Below are 15,498 nucleotides of genomic sequence, written 5' to 3' on the forward strand. Positions count from 1 at the left end.
ATATGTTTGTTTATATGACGTTTAGACCCACAAATGAGAGTGTGGCATATATACTTTTAAATAAATTCAGAATGTGAATGCTGTTTTTTTTAAAAGACTAAAGAAAAAGAAAGACAGAAAACAGCTTGTAGTGAGGAGTTGCTTTTTTAAAATTATTTTAATTAATTATTTTAATTAATTATTATTGCATATATTTGGAAAAATATACTAAATTAAGGTCTGCAATGTAATAACAGCTTTTCAAAGTTATATATACTAGGTAAGATTTTGTCCTGATATCAGCAGAGTAAAGCCCTGTTTATAAGAAAGAAGCTTTGCTTTTTGTTGTTTCTTGCTATCCAGCAAAATAGCATTGAATTAGAGGATAAGGCATCTTAGTCCAAATGACCTAAATCACTTGTTTCAGAATTATCTTTTGGAAGAAAAAAAAATCTCTTCTCACTTTGTTCACAAACAAAATCCACAATCTTAAACTTATCCATTTAAGATTTATAAACGAATTCTGTAATTTTCACTCTCACACCTACAACTAAATTAGGGTCTATGCACTATCTGAAATGATTATTTCATTGGGTACCAATCATATGTTTCTATGTAAATAAAAAAAAAGGTATGTTTTGTTTTCAGATGTTGTCCAGTGCAATTGTACTTACATTTTATTTGGAAAAAAGTACTTAATAGCAAAGATATTTTACGAGTACTCAGTGGGAAGTTCTGCTACAAAATCAATGGCAAAAAATATGGCCCCCTCCATTTAACTCTAGGGGTTCTCATCCAAGTGTTTCCTGAAATCCTAATGACTGTAATAGCAAAATAAGAGCTTTGAACTGAGAAGCTACCAGCTGCAAGATACTTCACAAACTTTTAATGACCATGCAGTGCTATTTAACAGGAAAAACAAAAGAGGTGCGGAGGAGGGGTAAGACAAATAAAGGAAAAAACGTGGGAATCTATTATTAAAATAAAACATTAATCCAATAAATTGGGGCTTCCCGTTAATCAAATTAATACTGGTTAACACTTCCATGTAGGACTAGGGCTTTTGACATAACAAAATAAGTATAACAGGCCCTTTTGTCAATACAACACATATGTCATTTAAAGTGCTCAAAGCCACTAAGCTACCCTAAAAAAGATTGATTTATCTGCTCCAATGTTTCTTTGGGGCAAACTTTCCTCAAAACTGAAACCAATTAGTGGTCCTGGCACTTGTAGTGCAGAATGTAGGTCAGCGTCAAGTAATAAAAAAGTATTGACTTTTCTCTGTCTGTAAGCAGCATGAAAGGGGTACCATGGCCTTGTCGTATATGAAAAGAGCTCCATTAATTTCACTTATTTCAACAAGGGCTGTCAAATACTAATGCTGCTATTGCACTTTTCACACAAAGTACATTGACACCAATACTGGTTTCAGTGAAACAAATTTAAAATATTTCAGCTAATGAAAGGGTCCTATACTATAATTTTCAATCCCTACTTGCACATCTAGACACCTTAAGCAGCAGTGCTCAGAAACAGAGAGATGAGGTGGGATATTAACCACAACCAGCAATTACTTCTCAGGGCTAAAGGAATCTGATTCTTATTTATAATCTGATTAAAATAATCAACCAGAATGTTAGGCATTATCTTTCCAAAAAGTTCTGTCAGTTGTAGATTTTGCTATGAATAAACATTTTTAAAAATTAATGACTCATAATTAGAGTTTTACAAACTTTTAAAAAGGGGCACTTCACAAACCTTTGTTGTAGCATCTGAAGAAAATTGGTGGACTACTAGAGGCTATATAATCTGTGATGTAACTTAGTTTATTAGGAGTAAATGTTCTACACTACTGTAGTGTGTGTGTGTGTGTGTGTATGTATGTATGTATGTGTGTATCTATCTATCTATCTATCTATCTATCTATCTATCTATCTATCTATCTATCTATCTGTCTGTCTGTCTGTCTGTCCGTCTGTGGGTGTGTGTTGTATTTGTGCTGATAAATAAATAAAGGGAGACTAGTATAGATCTATTTCAAGCTATTTAGCTCTCATCAGCTAGCCATACCCTTACTGGGATTTGAACCTGGGCTGTATGCATATTTGGGCATACCAGGGGTTGTAAAACAAATACATACATACATACATACATACATACTTACATACATACATACATACATACATGTATTTGTGTTTTATATATATATATATATATATATATATATATATATATATATATACATACATACATACATACATACATACATACATACATACATACATACATATATATATATATATATATATATATATAATTTGTAGCTGGTTTTGTTGTATTCGGGTCTTTTCCCATGTAAGATTGAGATTGTCTTTGCAACGTTTCAGCGAGATCGCACTCGCCATCTTCAGGCTGTGGTCTTTGGCTTAAAGTGTGACCGGAGCTGCCGTCTTTCTGTATTTTTGGTGGGAGGGGATGGAGTGCTGGCTTTGGTTCAGTAGGTGGAATGATTGGTTGTATGGTTGTATCATGATTGGTAGATTGGTGCTGATTGGTGCTGGCTGTGTGTTCCTTGTTTTTTTGTATTGTAACGGCCTGGATGGTGGGTGGTGTTATATATGCAACTACTAATTGTGCAAGTTCTCCCACTTAAAAAGATGAGAGAGGCCTGTAATTGGCATCATAGGTAGACCTCAACTATATGAGACAAAATATAAAAAAAAGACCAAACAATCACATTGGCTGATTTGGAAAGAATTTATTTGTAAATTATGGTGGAAAATAAGTATTTGGTCACCTACAAACAAGCAAGATTTCTGGCTCTCACAGACCTGTACCTTCTTCTTTAGGAGGCTCCTCTGTCCTGCACTCATTACCTGTATCAATGGCAACTGTTTGAACTTGTTATCAGTATAAAAGACACCTGTCTACAACCTCAAACAGTCACACTCCAAACTCCACTATGGTAAAGACCAAAGAGCTGTCAAAGGACACCAGAAACAAAATTGTAGACCTGCACCAGGCTGGGAAGACTGAATCTGCAATAGGCAAGCAGCTTGGTGTGAACAAATCAACTGTGGGAGCAATAATTAGAAAATGGAAGACATACAAGACCACTGATAATCTCCCTCGATCTGGGGCTCCACGCAAGATCTCACCCCGTGGGGTCAAAATGATCCCAAGAACGGTGAGCAAAAATCCCAGGATCACACGGGGGGACCTAGTGAATGACCTGCAGAGAGCTGGGACCAATGTAACAAAGGCTACCATCAGTAACACACTACGCCGCCAGGGACTCAGATCCTGCAGTGCCAGACGTGTCCCCCTGCTTAAGCCAGTCTATGTCCAGGCCCATCTGAAGTTTGCTAGAGAGCATTTGGATGATCCAGAAGAGGATTGGGAGAATGTCATATGATCAGATGAAACTAAAATAGAACTGTTTGGTAGAAACACAACTCGTCGTGTTTGGAGGAGAGAGAATGCTGAGTTGCATCCAAAGAACACCATACCTACTGTGAAGCATGGGAGTGGCAACATCATGCTTTGGGGCTGTTTCTCTGCAAAGGGACCAGGACGACTGATCCGTGTACAGGACAGAATGAATGGGGCCATGTATCATGAGATTTTGAGTGCAAACCTCCTTCCATCAGCAAGGGCATTGAAGATGAAACGTGGCTGGGTCTTTCAACATGACAATGATTCCAAACATACCGCCTGGGCAACGAAGGAGTGGCTTCGTAAGAAGCATTTCAAGGTCCTGGAGTGGCCTAGCCAGTCTCCAGATCTCAACCCCATAGAAAACCTTTGGAGGGAGTTGAAAGTCCGTGTTGCCCAGCGACAGCCCCAAAACATCACTGCTCTAGAAGAGATCTGCATGGAGGAATGGGCCAACATACCAGCAACAGTGTGTGCCAACCTTGTGAAGACTTACAGAAAACGTTTGACTTCTGTCATTGCCAACAAAGGATATATAACAAAATATTGAGATGAACTTTTGATATTGACCAAATACTTATTTTCCACCATAATTTACAAATAAATTATTTCCAAATCAGCCAATGTGATAGTTTGGGGTTTTTTTTACATTTTGTCTCTCATGGTTGAGGTCTACCTATGATGCCAATTACAGGCCTCTCTCATCTTTTTAAGTGGGAGAACTTGCACAATTGGTCGCTGACTAAATACTTTTTTGCCCCACTGTATGTATGTATGTATGTATGTATATATATAGTATTTTTCAATGAGCTGGTGGAGTGATTCTAAAAGCAACACATCTAACTCACTGGCTATTTATCTCCTCCAAATGAAAGTTAGCTAACAACAAAGATGATGTCTCCAGTTTAACGAGACTAACTGACAGAAATGGAAGTCAATTTTCAACTTATTTAATGATTTCATAAGTAGACTTGAATCAACCTGTTATTAATTTCTAAAATAGAAAAACTAGTCATCACACAAAAAAAATATTCTTCTGCATGCTTATGTTATATGATTAGTATTCTGGTTCATACTTTAGCTAATGACAACGAGGGTATGAGAACATTTACAAATATGAGGGAATTATTCTCACAGTGGGAAGTCTTCAGAAACGTTAATATTTTTTATTTTTCAAAGACAAAAATATATTAATTTTGGTATACTTTTTGCAACAGAATTTAATTATGACGTAAACATTGACCAAGCCTCTTAAAAACTAGAAGATAACATACTTCTCTCAGTGTTTTATTTCAATTTTAATTGATGGTCAGAGGTTAAATATCAAATGATGCCTCATTTTTAGTTTTGCAGAAAGTCACCTTTGATATTGTAGTAATCAAGAAATATGTGTAGTGTGTGTGTGTATACATCTCAGGATGATATTGAAGTTCAGTTGAGTTGGAAGGGAAACAGAATAGTGCATGGTAAAAGAACTGTTATTAGGAAAAAAGTGAGCTGCTAGTTTTTCATAAAGTCATAATAACTCATGCAAGATTCAAAGCAGTCATGGAATTATGAGATCATAACTAAACAGTTTTTTTAATCTAATCTTTATTATATGAGCAACTAACTTAATCTCTTCTTGTGAATTGTTAAAATATACCCAAGGTGCATTTAAAATAAAATCAAGAGAAGATTTGGTGTCAGAAGGATATACATGTCTATTTTTTTTCCACATACACATACTTTCACATACTCAGAAAGATTTAATCTTGATAAAAATATGTATGGCTGCCCATATGATAAAATTACACTTGAAATTGAGTTATGTATTAATGAGGAACAACATTTCTAAAATATACAAATGTTCATTGCGGGCGGAAATAGAAAATGAACAAATTAATGATTGCGTGATATTGGCTATAATATATAAATGTGGCATTGGGAAACATGTAGACAAAGGGGTTGCAATTTATTTTTTCTTATACAGTATATTATAATGCCAACAAGACTACTATAGACTCAACCTTGGAAGGATCCAACAATACCTATTAATGGTTTGTAAAGCTGATGGGATGACAAAACCAATGGCTCTAATTAGAGAAAGGGCATTGGCTAAATTTAATACCAATTGGATGACACTTTTGGACTTTTCGCATGAAACAGAAAAAAATATGAAATCACGGCTAGTAATATTTATAAATTATTAAAAATAGATGCTATTTTGTAATTGCAGAGCAAGAGTTGGACTTAAGTTTTGTTTACACCTGCTTGTGAAAGATGGGTGAATTGATATTTGTGTGTGTGTGTGTGTGTGTGTGTGTGTGTGTGTGTGTTTGCTATAGCTATCTGCTACTTTTCTTTATTTTGTCTTCTATTATCTATTGACTATTATTTTTCTGTTGTTTCTTACTTTTTATTTTTTTCAAAAAATTAAGAAAGTTATATAATTTAACCCCTTCTCCATGTATCATCATTACAGCTAAATTCTGTTGAAATTAGATATTTTCATGACAATCCTTATATATTTTCACTAGGTCCAAGAATTTATACAGAGGTACCATGAAAAAACATTGCTGTTGTTGGCAAAATCTCTTGTCTAAGAAAAAATTTCCTTACCTATTCTAGCTGACTTTCTGAGCATAAGCATCAAGACAACAAAAAACATTTTTTATGAAGATGTCTCTCCTGGGGGGGGGGGTGTCACCCCAGGAAGCTTTTTAAAGAAAGGAAATGGCGATGAAGACAAACTGGTAGACTTATAATCAAATAATATATTTTTATTTTTGGTGAAGCTATTCTCACACCCAAAGAAGAGTTAGAATAAGAAGGATGTATCTGGCATTGGTTTACATACTTACAATTGAAAGAATGATTCAAATTAAATAAAATGAATTATGGGTTTGACTTTGTGAAAAATGAATTGAAGCTTCTTGGATGAGAAGCAAAATGTCTTTAAAAAAAACCAAGACAGTCCAGTTGCCTCTTGAAAAAGCACCTTTGGAACTGCAATAATTAAGCTGATTTTATTCGACATGATTTACATTTTTTGCTATTCCAAAGTACTTGTGCTCTTCCAGACTGTGGAGAAAAACAAAGTAATAATGCACTTATTTCCTAGCCACTTATAAATAGAGTCATGGTTCCCATTTTGATCCTGAGCTTTCTTGGAATTTAGTTGCCTATTTTCAAGTGCGCCTTCACATCTGCAATATTAGAAACAGCTGTTTTACCCCTCTTTACGTAAATGTTAAGCCTCTTAGGAAATTGAATTCTGCTACACTAAAGTCATGTGGTCTAATTTGCACTTCATGATTCATTAAACTATAGTTTATTGGCTAAGGAAAAAAATTAAAAATGGTAAACATGAAAGACTAAAAAAAAAAAGGTTAATTTTAGTCTGACTGAATTGTGTTTAGGTGAGGTATTATAATATGGCATCATATATGCTTATACGTTTATTGTATTTCTGGATCTGTAAGGGTGAGTAAGATAATATATTTCAATAAAGAAGTACCCATAAATTGCAAAATAGTAAGTTTATTTTTCCTTTATATACAGTATATATAATACCATGGGCTATTATTTTGTCCTGACACTTCCTAAATATGCTTAATATCTATATTTCAACCCAAATTTCCAGAGATAATATTCTATTTTTGGAACGAATGCACTCTTCATTACAACTAAATTAAATTAAGACAGTGATGTGAATTTCCTCACAAGCTATTTCATACTTGGATACCCTTGAACTTTACTGAATCAAAGCTAAAAAACAAAAGTACAGATGAAATTGTTGGACTGGCATTTTAAACTTATTGACTGTTGTAACTGAAACGGTCTAAGTCTTACATGATAATTTCCAAAATTATTTTTTTCTAAATAGGGGATAACAGCTAATTTTCCCTACATGTTTAAATAAATGGTATTTATCAAATGTAACATTTGCCACTGTATAATAGGTACTCTTGTTAAAACAGTAAGTTGACATGAAATGGGGATTATCCCTATTATTACTGTTTATACATAAGATATGTTAAAAGATTATGTGATAGCATAGAAAAGAAATAGTAATCTCCAAAATTTTATTCTTACATTTTCTTTCTATCTCTTGAGATAATATATATGAGTGAGGCGTTCTCTTTCCCCATCTACCCCCAAATACACACACGCTATTCAGCATTGTTTTGTGCTGGTTCACCTGCTTTCTCTGAAGATGATCCAAATTGGCCCAGTTCACAGCCCCTGCTTTATGGGGTGCAAACTATCCACTCCTTTTTAATATCCACATGACACTGGTGAGCTCATCTATCATCAGTAACCTGATGATACCCAGTTATATATCTCCATCCCAAGTGAAGAGATTGATGTTGTGAACATTATTTTGCAATGCCTGGATCCTGTGGGGGCTGGGAGGGAAAACAAGATATTTCAGCTGAACTTGGTAACATGGAATGGTTGTGGATGGACCCTGCTGTATCTAAGAGTTTATCATTATTATTATTATTATTATTATTATTATTATTATTATTATTATTATTATTATTATTATTATTATTATTATTATTATTATTATTATTATTATTATTATTGTCTTAGATGGATTGCATCAGACAGTGTGTAATCTGGGGGTCCTCTTGAACACACGGCTCCTTCCTGAAGAGCAGGTTGCAGCCATGGCTAGGGGGGGATTTGCTCAAATCCAGTTGTCTGCCAGTTATGCCCTTTCCTGGATAAGGATGCTCGCTATTTAGTCACTCATTGCTCTACTCACCCCCCGTTTGGACTATTGCAATGTGCTTGACATGGGGCTACACTTGAAAAGTATCCGGAAGCTTCAGCTGGTGCAGAATGCAGCCACACATGAGCTGTACTGGGTGCCCAAAGAACAGCACATGTATCATCTCTGCTCCACAAACGGCACTGGATCCAGTTTGCTTTTGGGACCAATTCAGGGTGTTGGTTGTGATGTATAAAGGACTACATGGCATAGTGCCAGGCTATATAGGGAGCTGGCTTTGTCCCATTACATTGGCCAACTCACCTGGTCAGGCAGGGGTGCTATGTTGCAAACACCATATTAGTTAAAGAGCTCCCACTGGTGGGGGCTAGAAAGAGAGCCTTCTCTGCTGCTACCCCTACCCTGTTGAATATTCTCCCCCGAGGATAAGGCGTTGTGTGGGGAGTCCAAAGGAGCATGCAGCTGTGAGGCTGGTCAGTGCACTAAGAGCCCACCCATTGCCTTTTAAATTAATCTTTAACAGGGCTTAATTATTATTGCCTCCTTCTAAATAATTTTAATTTTGAAATTTTAGTTCTAACAATTTATTTTTTATATATGGTACTGTTTTTAAATTCTGTTATTTTATAGTACTGCCCAGAGTCCCTCTTTGAGAAAGATGGAGTTCAGAAATACGAAAAATAAAATAATTATTATTTATTAGCAATTAAATCTCCTCATATATTAGAGGCTTTTTAAATAATAACTCGATTTCCTTCTCCCTCACTAAATCTTTGTAGGTCTTAATAATAGATAAAAGTGAAAAAAATCCCATTGTTTATACAAGGTAGTTCACAGTCTGAAGCATTGGTTTGAAATACTTTCAAAAGAAAAGATGTCTTGCAATCCTGAAACAAATCTTTTAATGGTTTCTTTCATAAAACAGGCAAGCTGTCTGTGAATTCATCAGATATTCCTGATCACAAGTATACTTCTGTAGCTACATTTCTTTGTTTAGTATTTTGTTGTCTTTAATCTCCAGGTTATCTCTTATTATTGTGTGGAAAGAAAAACAAGCAAGGGGCACCTTTAGATCAGCATTCTGCAAACTTTCTGGTCTTACAGATTGGTGGGGGAGAGGGAATTGTTCTGCGCAAACATGTACACAGCTCCATTTGCACAAGCAGTGGGCTTGTGTTTCTACTGTTGTTTCCACCACTCGCACAAATAGAGCTTAGCACCCATGCACACACTCACCCACCTGCCACTTCCCCGTCACAGTTCTGAACAGGCCATGTCCTGGCCTGGAAGTTGAGGAGCCCTGCTTTAGACTCACTATATATATATATATTCTCTCTTTTTTTTCTTTCCCTAAAGAAACTGTGGAATTAGGCATTTTATGGGATGCAATGCTGGGCATTCCATTCCTTGTGTGTGTCTCACATGGTGACATTGTATCCTTCTTGATAAGATGTCAACATGGCTTCTTTATTTTTGGCATAACTTATCAGATGGAGTTTTTCTTTGGGAACCTCTGGACTTTTGAAAACAGAATCTTTCATATAACTTTGTTGGCACTGGATTCCTATTTTATCAAAAGTCCCATCATTGTTAAGAGCACACTTACAGTTACTTTGAAATATGCCTCCTCATGAAATGTGATAAGGTGTGAATTTCTAAATTACTGATCGTTATTAATTTTATTGCTCCAGATTTTTAGATCTACTTGAAGAAAATGGAAAGCTATCTGTAAGTGTCATTTAACTGTAAAAACTAAATCAATGCAGAGAATAAAACCCATAATTGCCTTTAATTGCATTCATTTTTCAGATTTTAAACATCAGCACTTCTAGAAAATGTAAACCTTTCTGAAACAGAATGTTAATTTTTAAGCCTATAAATGCTTGTAATGTACTACAAATTACAATTTGTAATTTATGCTACAATACAAATGTAACAAATTAACATTTCATTTTTTAAATGAAATCTATATTTATATTTTAACATATAGCATTTGTTCAAATTTTAGTTGGTAAGTAACTTGATCCTGTGAAAAAAATGAAGTGGAAATGTCATTCTCATTTAATCTAAAACCTCTGCTTATACTTAGGCTATCTCTCCTTTGCCTTGTGTCTCATGTGGTTATGCCAGAATGCACTGAAGCCCAAGAATAACCATTCATGTGCATATATGTGAATATGTTCTATTGCTATTGTGAGGTGGATTAAAAGCAGTATATCAAGAGTTATTTTTATTAGTTCTCTACCAAGTGATCAGCTGATGGAAGTGATATATATAACATGCACCCATGCTGACCTACACACATACGTTTGAGTATTTTATCCTAAAAAAGATAATATTTCAAAAAACAGCCTAAGCTTTGGGGAAAAACCAATTACAGAAACAGCTTTAAAAGTGCCAAGCACCGGGCAGAAGCAATTCTAGATCAGTTTAAAAAAGTGATTGATGAAACTCTAATCTGAGCTGAAGGAACAGTTTCAAGACAAGCTGCGACCATTCCCCACACTTCATTAGCTGCCATAATTAGCCTGGTGTTTCAATTTGTTAGAACTGGTGGGGACAATTTTACTCAGAATACAAACATCAAAAAGCAGGGTCTCTTCGACTTCAGAAGTGGCTGATGAAAGGCTTTCTAGTCCTTCTGTTAACTGAAAGATTAATTACAGCTGATGGGAGGCTGTACTTGGAGTGTCACTCTGTCTCTGTACATTACTTTTAGCATTAGAAGAAAGACATGGTTGACACTGTACTGCTCAGTCAAGCAGCTTCACATCAGGGCACCAAGTCGGTTTTAATATGCATGGTTTTGTATTGTTTGATTGACTTGTTCTCTCCTTTCCAAGGACCTAAGTGCTGTCACTAACTAGACTGTATCAGCAGAACATAGAGCAGGTATAAATTAAAGGACATTGTTAATTTACACACACACATAGAGTCAACCTCATTATCATCATAACTTTCTTTAGGAAACTTTTTGAAAACGTCAGCACAAGTGACCTGCTCTGAGTAAAATGACAAAAGATGTAATGGACAATACAGTATTCTTAGAAAGAAAAGTAGAAAAAGTAGAAAAGAGAGAAAAGTAAATAACTTTATGTTAATATAACCCTTGCTCGATAAGCAGAGCTCCATCAGCACAGATGCAAACAGTGAATGGTCTGATTTCTTAGCTCATTTGCATTCTGTGAAAGTTAGAAAATCTTGACAGAAATATTATGTGCATGTTTAACAGATCATTTGTCGAACTCTTAGGATGTGTCAATTAAACATTAATATCTAATTGGGGTTTGGGGCTATTCCTGTCTTTGTTCTGGAATAGAAAATAAGACTAGAACCAAACTACTTCATCAAAAATAGAAAGAGAAAAATAGTCCAGATTCATAGCTGAGCACTACTCTTAGGTCTTACAAGGTCCAAATATAATATCCTAAATAAGCACTGTATGCTAGCTTTCAAGTTTGCCAGAGTCCTTCATCAGGTAGGGTGACACAAAAAACAACAACAGACATAGCAGGTGACACAAGCCTTAAGAACAAGGAACTACAAAGTTAGTGGTCAACCATGTACCAGTTCATCTATAAGTATCTCTGGTTCTCCTTTTGGGATACAATATGGAGAGATGGACTATGAAAAGATCTTGATCCTAATACAACCACTTCATTATCTGCATGAATACAATGATACAGGTAATTTTCAATCTACAACTATCGGGGCCATAATTTCTTTTGCTAAGCAAGGTGGTTGTTTAGTGAATTGCAACTGACTTTATAATCTTTCCTATCACACTGTTAAGCAAATCTGACTTACCCTGTTGACTTTGCTTATTGAAAGTCGACTGGGAAGATCGCCTATGGTACTCATATGACCCCCAGACACTGCAACTGTTGCAAATATGTGTCAGTTGCTAAGTGCCCAAATTTTGATCACATGACTGTCAGAATTCTGCAAGGATCATGTGAGGACACTTTTTTCAGTGTAGTAACTTTAAATAGTTGCTAAATGAATGGTTGAGAAGTTCCTGTAAAATGAAGTGAGATGTTTCTGATGTTAGTTTATATAACTAGAATTATTGGGGAAGAAAGCAGTAGCTGACCAATCATTGTCAAAAATGTAAAGGGAGCTTTAACTCTGATAAGCTCCCATGTGCTGGCTAGGCAAATAGCAAAATGAAAGAGAAATATGAAAGTATTTATATTAGTAAAAGTAGAGATGAATTGTATATTCTGCTGTGAAAAAAAGGGATGTCACTTTGCGCAGCAAAAGTTTTAGCATTTTGAGTTTTCATATTGCTGTGGGTTTTCTTTTCTCCTGGCCTCAACTGTGTAGCAGGATTTAGCACGCATTGAGACAGCCCAGGATACCCATAGAACAAATCTAGATAACTTTGCAAAGACATAAGAAAAACTTTACACAAAATGCTCCATAAGAGCTCCAAAATGGGTTTGGCTGTTTGTCAAGATATTAGCAGAATTTTAAACTAGATATCAAATTTTTTAATTCAATCATCTCAGTTAAGAAGAATCATTTGGAAAGCTGAGATCTTTTTGTATGCTAACATATCAGAATGCTGATTTTATTTTATACTAGCTAGCTTTATTATTAAAGGTAGGCAACACAAGACATTTATCATACAATAGACAAATTACACTGGATTACTGGTTAGATGGTATAATAAGTACTATATAATTTCTCTTTAGAATCTGCTTATTCTTTGAAATCCCACAGTACTATTGGAGCATGGAATGTTGTTGCTGAGAAATTATAGCACTGAAAATCAAGTTTTATAAAATATTCAAATGGTTGCTGACAAACCCTTTTCAAATGTTAGAAAATGCTGACAATTACTTTTTTCATGCAAATTTCACTGAATGGCTAAGATCCTTGTAATCACCACTTTATATTCTAGCTTCCAAATTATTATTTTTTTGATCCATTAGTAACCTTCTAAAAATGCTGTTGGGGCTTGTATATTTGTGTGTATTTAGCTTTCTGATTAGGGAACCTGAATCTAATTATGGTAGTACAAATGGACTGTGGTCTTGTTTTGGAGACAGCAATTTCCTCCCCCCCCCCCACCTGATTGAGCTGTGCAGTTATTGTTTGCTTTGCCATATCCTTTGTCATCAGTGATATTCTCTCAATCACCAGGATTAAAGATGGAGAGAAAAGGAGAAGATCACGCTGTATGAAGAGAAGTGCGTTTTAAAAAGTTAGAATGCCGTAACTTTTACGTATTCATTCTACGACCAAATCCAGAACCTATTTCACTGTATGCAAAAAGATATTTCAGAACCTATTCTTTGGTAACTTTTTGCAAATCATATATCACATTGAAACTTGATTAAATTAAACTATTGTTACATTTTTATCATTGTAGATGATTAATATAACCTGCATTCTGAAGAGGGATTGCATTTGTCATTAATTATATAATTAATTACCGATATTAGTAATGCAGATTTTTTTAAAATGGCTATTTTGCAGCAAACCTGGATCACATGTACACACAGATATTTTTTTCTACGATTATTATAAGATGGGCTGCTAAAAACATATTTTATCCCAATCAATGTGTAAAAATAAAATTATCCATAATCACGCCATGTTTCTCTATCATACATATCATACAGTTTAACTGTAATGATCCCCACACGCTACACTCGCACATCAATTATGATAATCATAATAACGGTCGTTAAGCTCAATGTTCATTATTATCTGGATGCTGGTGACAGCAGATTCAATCATCGGGTGCAATGGACGGGCAGGCACAGTCCCACCCAAGTTTCTGCAGACAGCGATGTGCCACATTAAGCCTATGATGTCTTCCACATCCCACTTCATTTCAAAAGCTGCAGACAGTAAAGGTCAACTTTATGTTCTGTGCAATATGCTTAGCTTCTTTAAATTAATTGTTTGTAGTACTGGCTATTTTTATACTTTGTAATATATTAAAATCCTATCTGAAAACAAATATACAGGAGCAAATAAGGAAAAACAAGGAATATGACGTAAAGTACTACTAATAGTAAGATCTTAAACATCACTTCTTTATTTTGGGGAGAAGGAACATCTCTACAGTTGCTGCCATTAGCAAGTTATTGGTCTATAATCTTTGTAGAAGTTTCATTTTTTGTATTAAAGATTGTGGACTATCATTTCATTTTGATGGATATGAAATTATAAACATTTTGACAAGTGGAAGATTACTTAATAGTTCTTATCCCTTAATTACCTCATCACAAGGGACAAACCATGGTTGATTACATTTTTGATGCCTAGTGCATTTCATTTCTAAAATTTTATACTTCCTGTAAATGTATTATTAATCATTTGGGATTTTCAACCTAAACCAATATACAGATTAGAATATAACCTCCTTCATGTTATGCTTGTCTCTGAATTTTTAAAAGCAGCTCTCAGCTCAAAATCACATCCAAAATTTGTATGTATACTTGTAAAATTTAAAACTAAAATGTTCTATATTAGAAAAAAATTATATAAAAATGTAAAATTGCATCAAAATAAATGCACATTTTTCTATTTAAAAAAAAGATTGCAAAATCATTTGGATATTTTATGAAGACATATAACTGAAACATATGGAGATATAGCACTAAAACAGTCTGATTCAAGAAACTTTCCCTAAACAATGCACTTTAAGTTAAGCAAACATTTTAATGTATCAATGGCTTGTTCATGTCACAATTCTTGTTGAAGACATTTACCCTTGATAGCTTTTTACCAATTTATCCTTTGCTACATAGATTTAAACCTTAAAATCGTTGAAGAGGGAAAACAGAGAATCTGCAGTTATTACCACTTTAGCAAGAACCACTTACAGGGTAAGCACAAGTAAGCACCACTCCTCATTTTAATTTTTAGCTTTTCTATTTAATTCTTCTAACTTTAATTTTAGTTTTGTAATATTTTTAAATTTTTATCAGATTGTAAGATCTCCAGAGCTGATGTATCAGTGAGAGTGGCAGCACATTTAAAAAAATAAATTAAATAAGTATTGAATATTTACCGTATTTTTCGCACTATAATATGCTCTGGACTATAAGACACACATTAGCTTTAGAGGAGGAAAACAAGAAAAAAAAATCTGCCTCTGCCTCCCAGCATCCATCCGATATTCATCTGGCTAGCATCCTTGCAGCAAATAGCCTGCCTCCTCCGTGTCTGCTGTCTCCGCCGGGGAACGCTGGAGCCTTCACTGCCGAACAGCTGATTGATGGTTGAATTGACCTCCTGGAATACCGCCAATCAGCTGTTCTAGGCGGAGAATCTCATGGATACCAGGGAGTGACAAAGGGGTCAAAAAACCTTCACCACTTCCAGATCACATCTCCACT

At 34.9% G+C, this 15,498-nt stretch overlaps 1 protein-coding gene across 2 annotated transcripts in view; it reads right to left on the reverse strand.

Moving 5' to 3' along the window:
- Positions 1 to 15,498, reverse strand: part of SPATA17 (spermatogenesis associated 17) — a 91,806-nt gene that overhangs the window by 5,398 nt on the left and 70,910 nt on the right. The window lies entirely within an intron of this gene.

The sequence above is a fragment of the Natrix helvetica genome (assembly GCF_964273705.1).
Source record: "Natrix helvetica genome assembly, chromosome: 2".
Classification (NCBI taxonomy): domain Eukaryota; kingdom Metazoa; phylum Chordata; class Lepidosauria; order Squamata; family Natricidae; genus Natrix; species Natrix helvetica.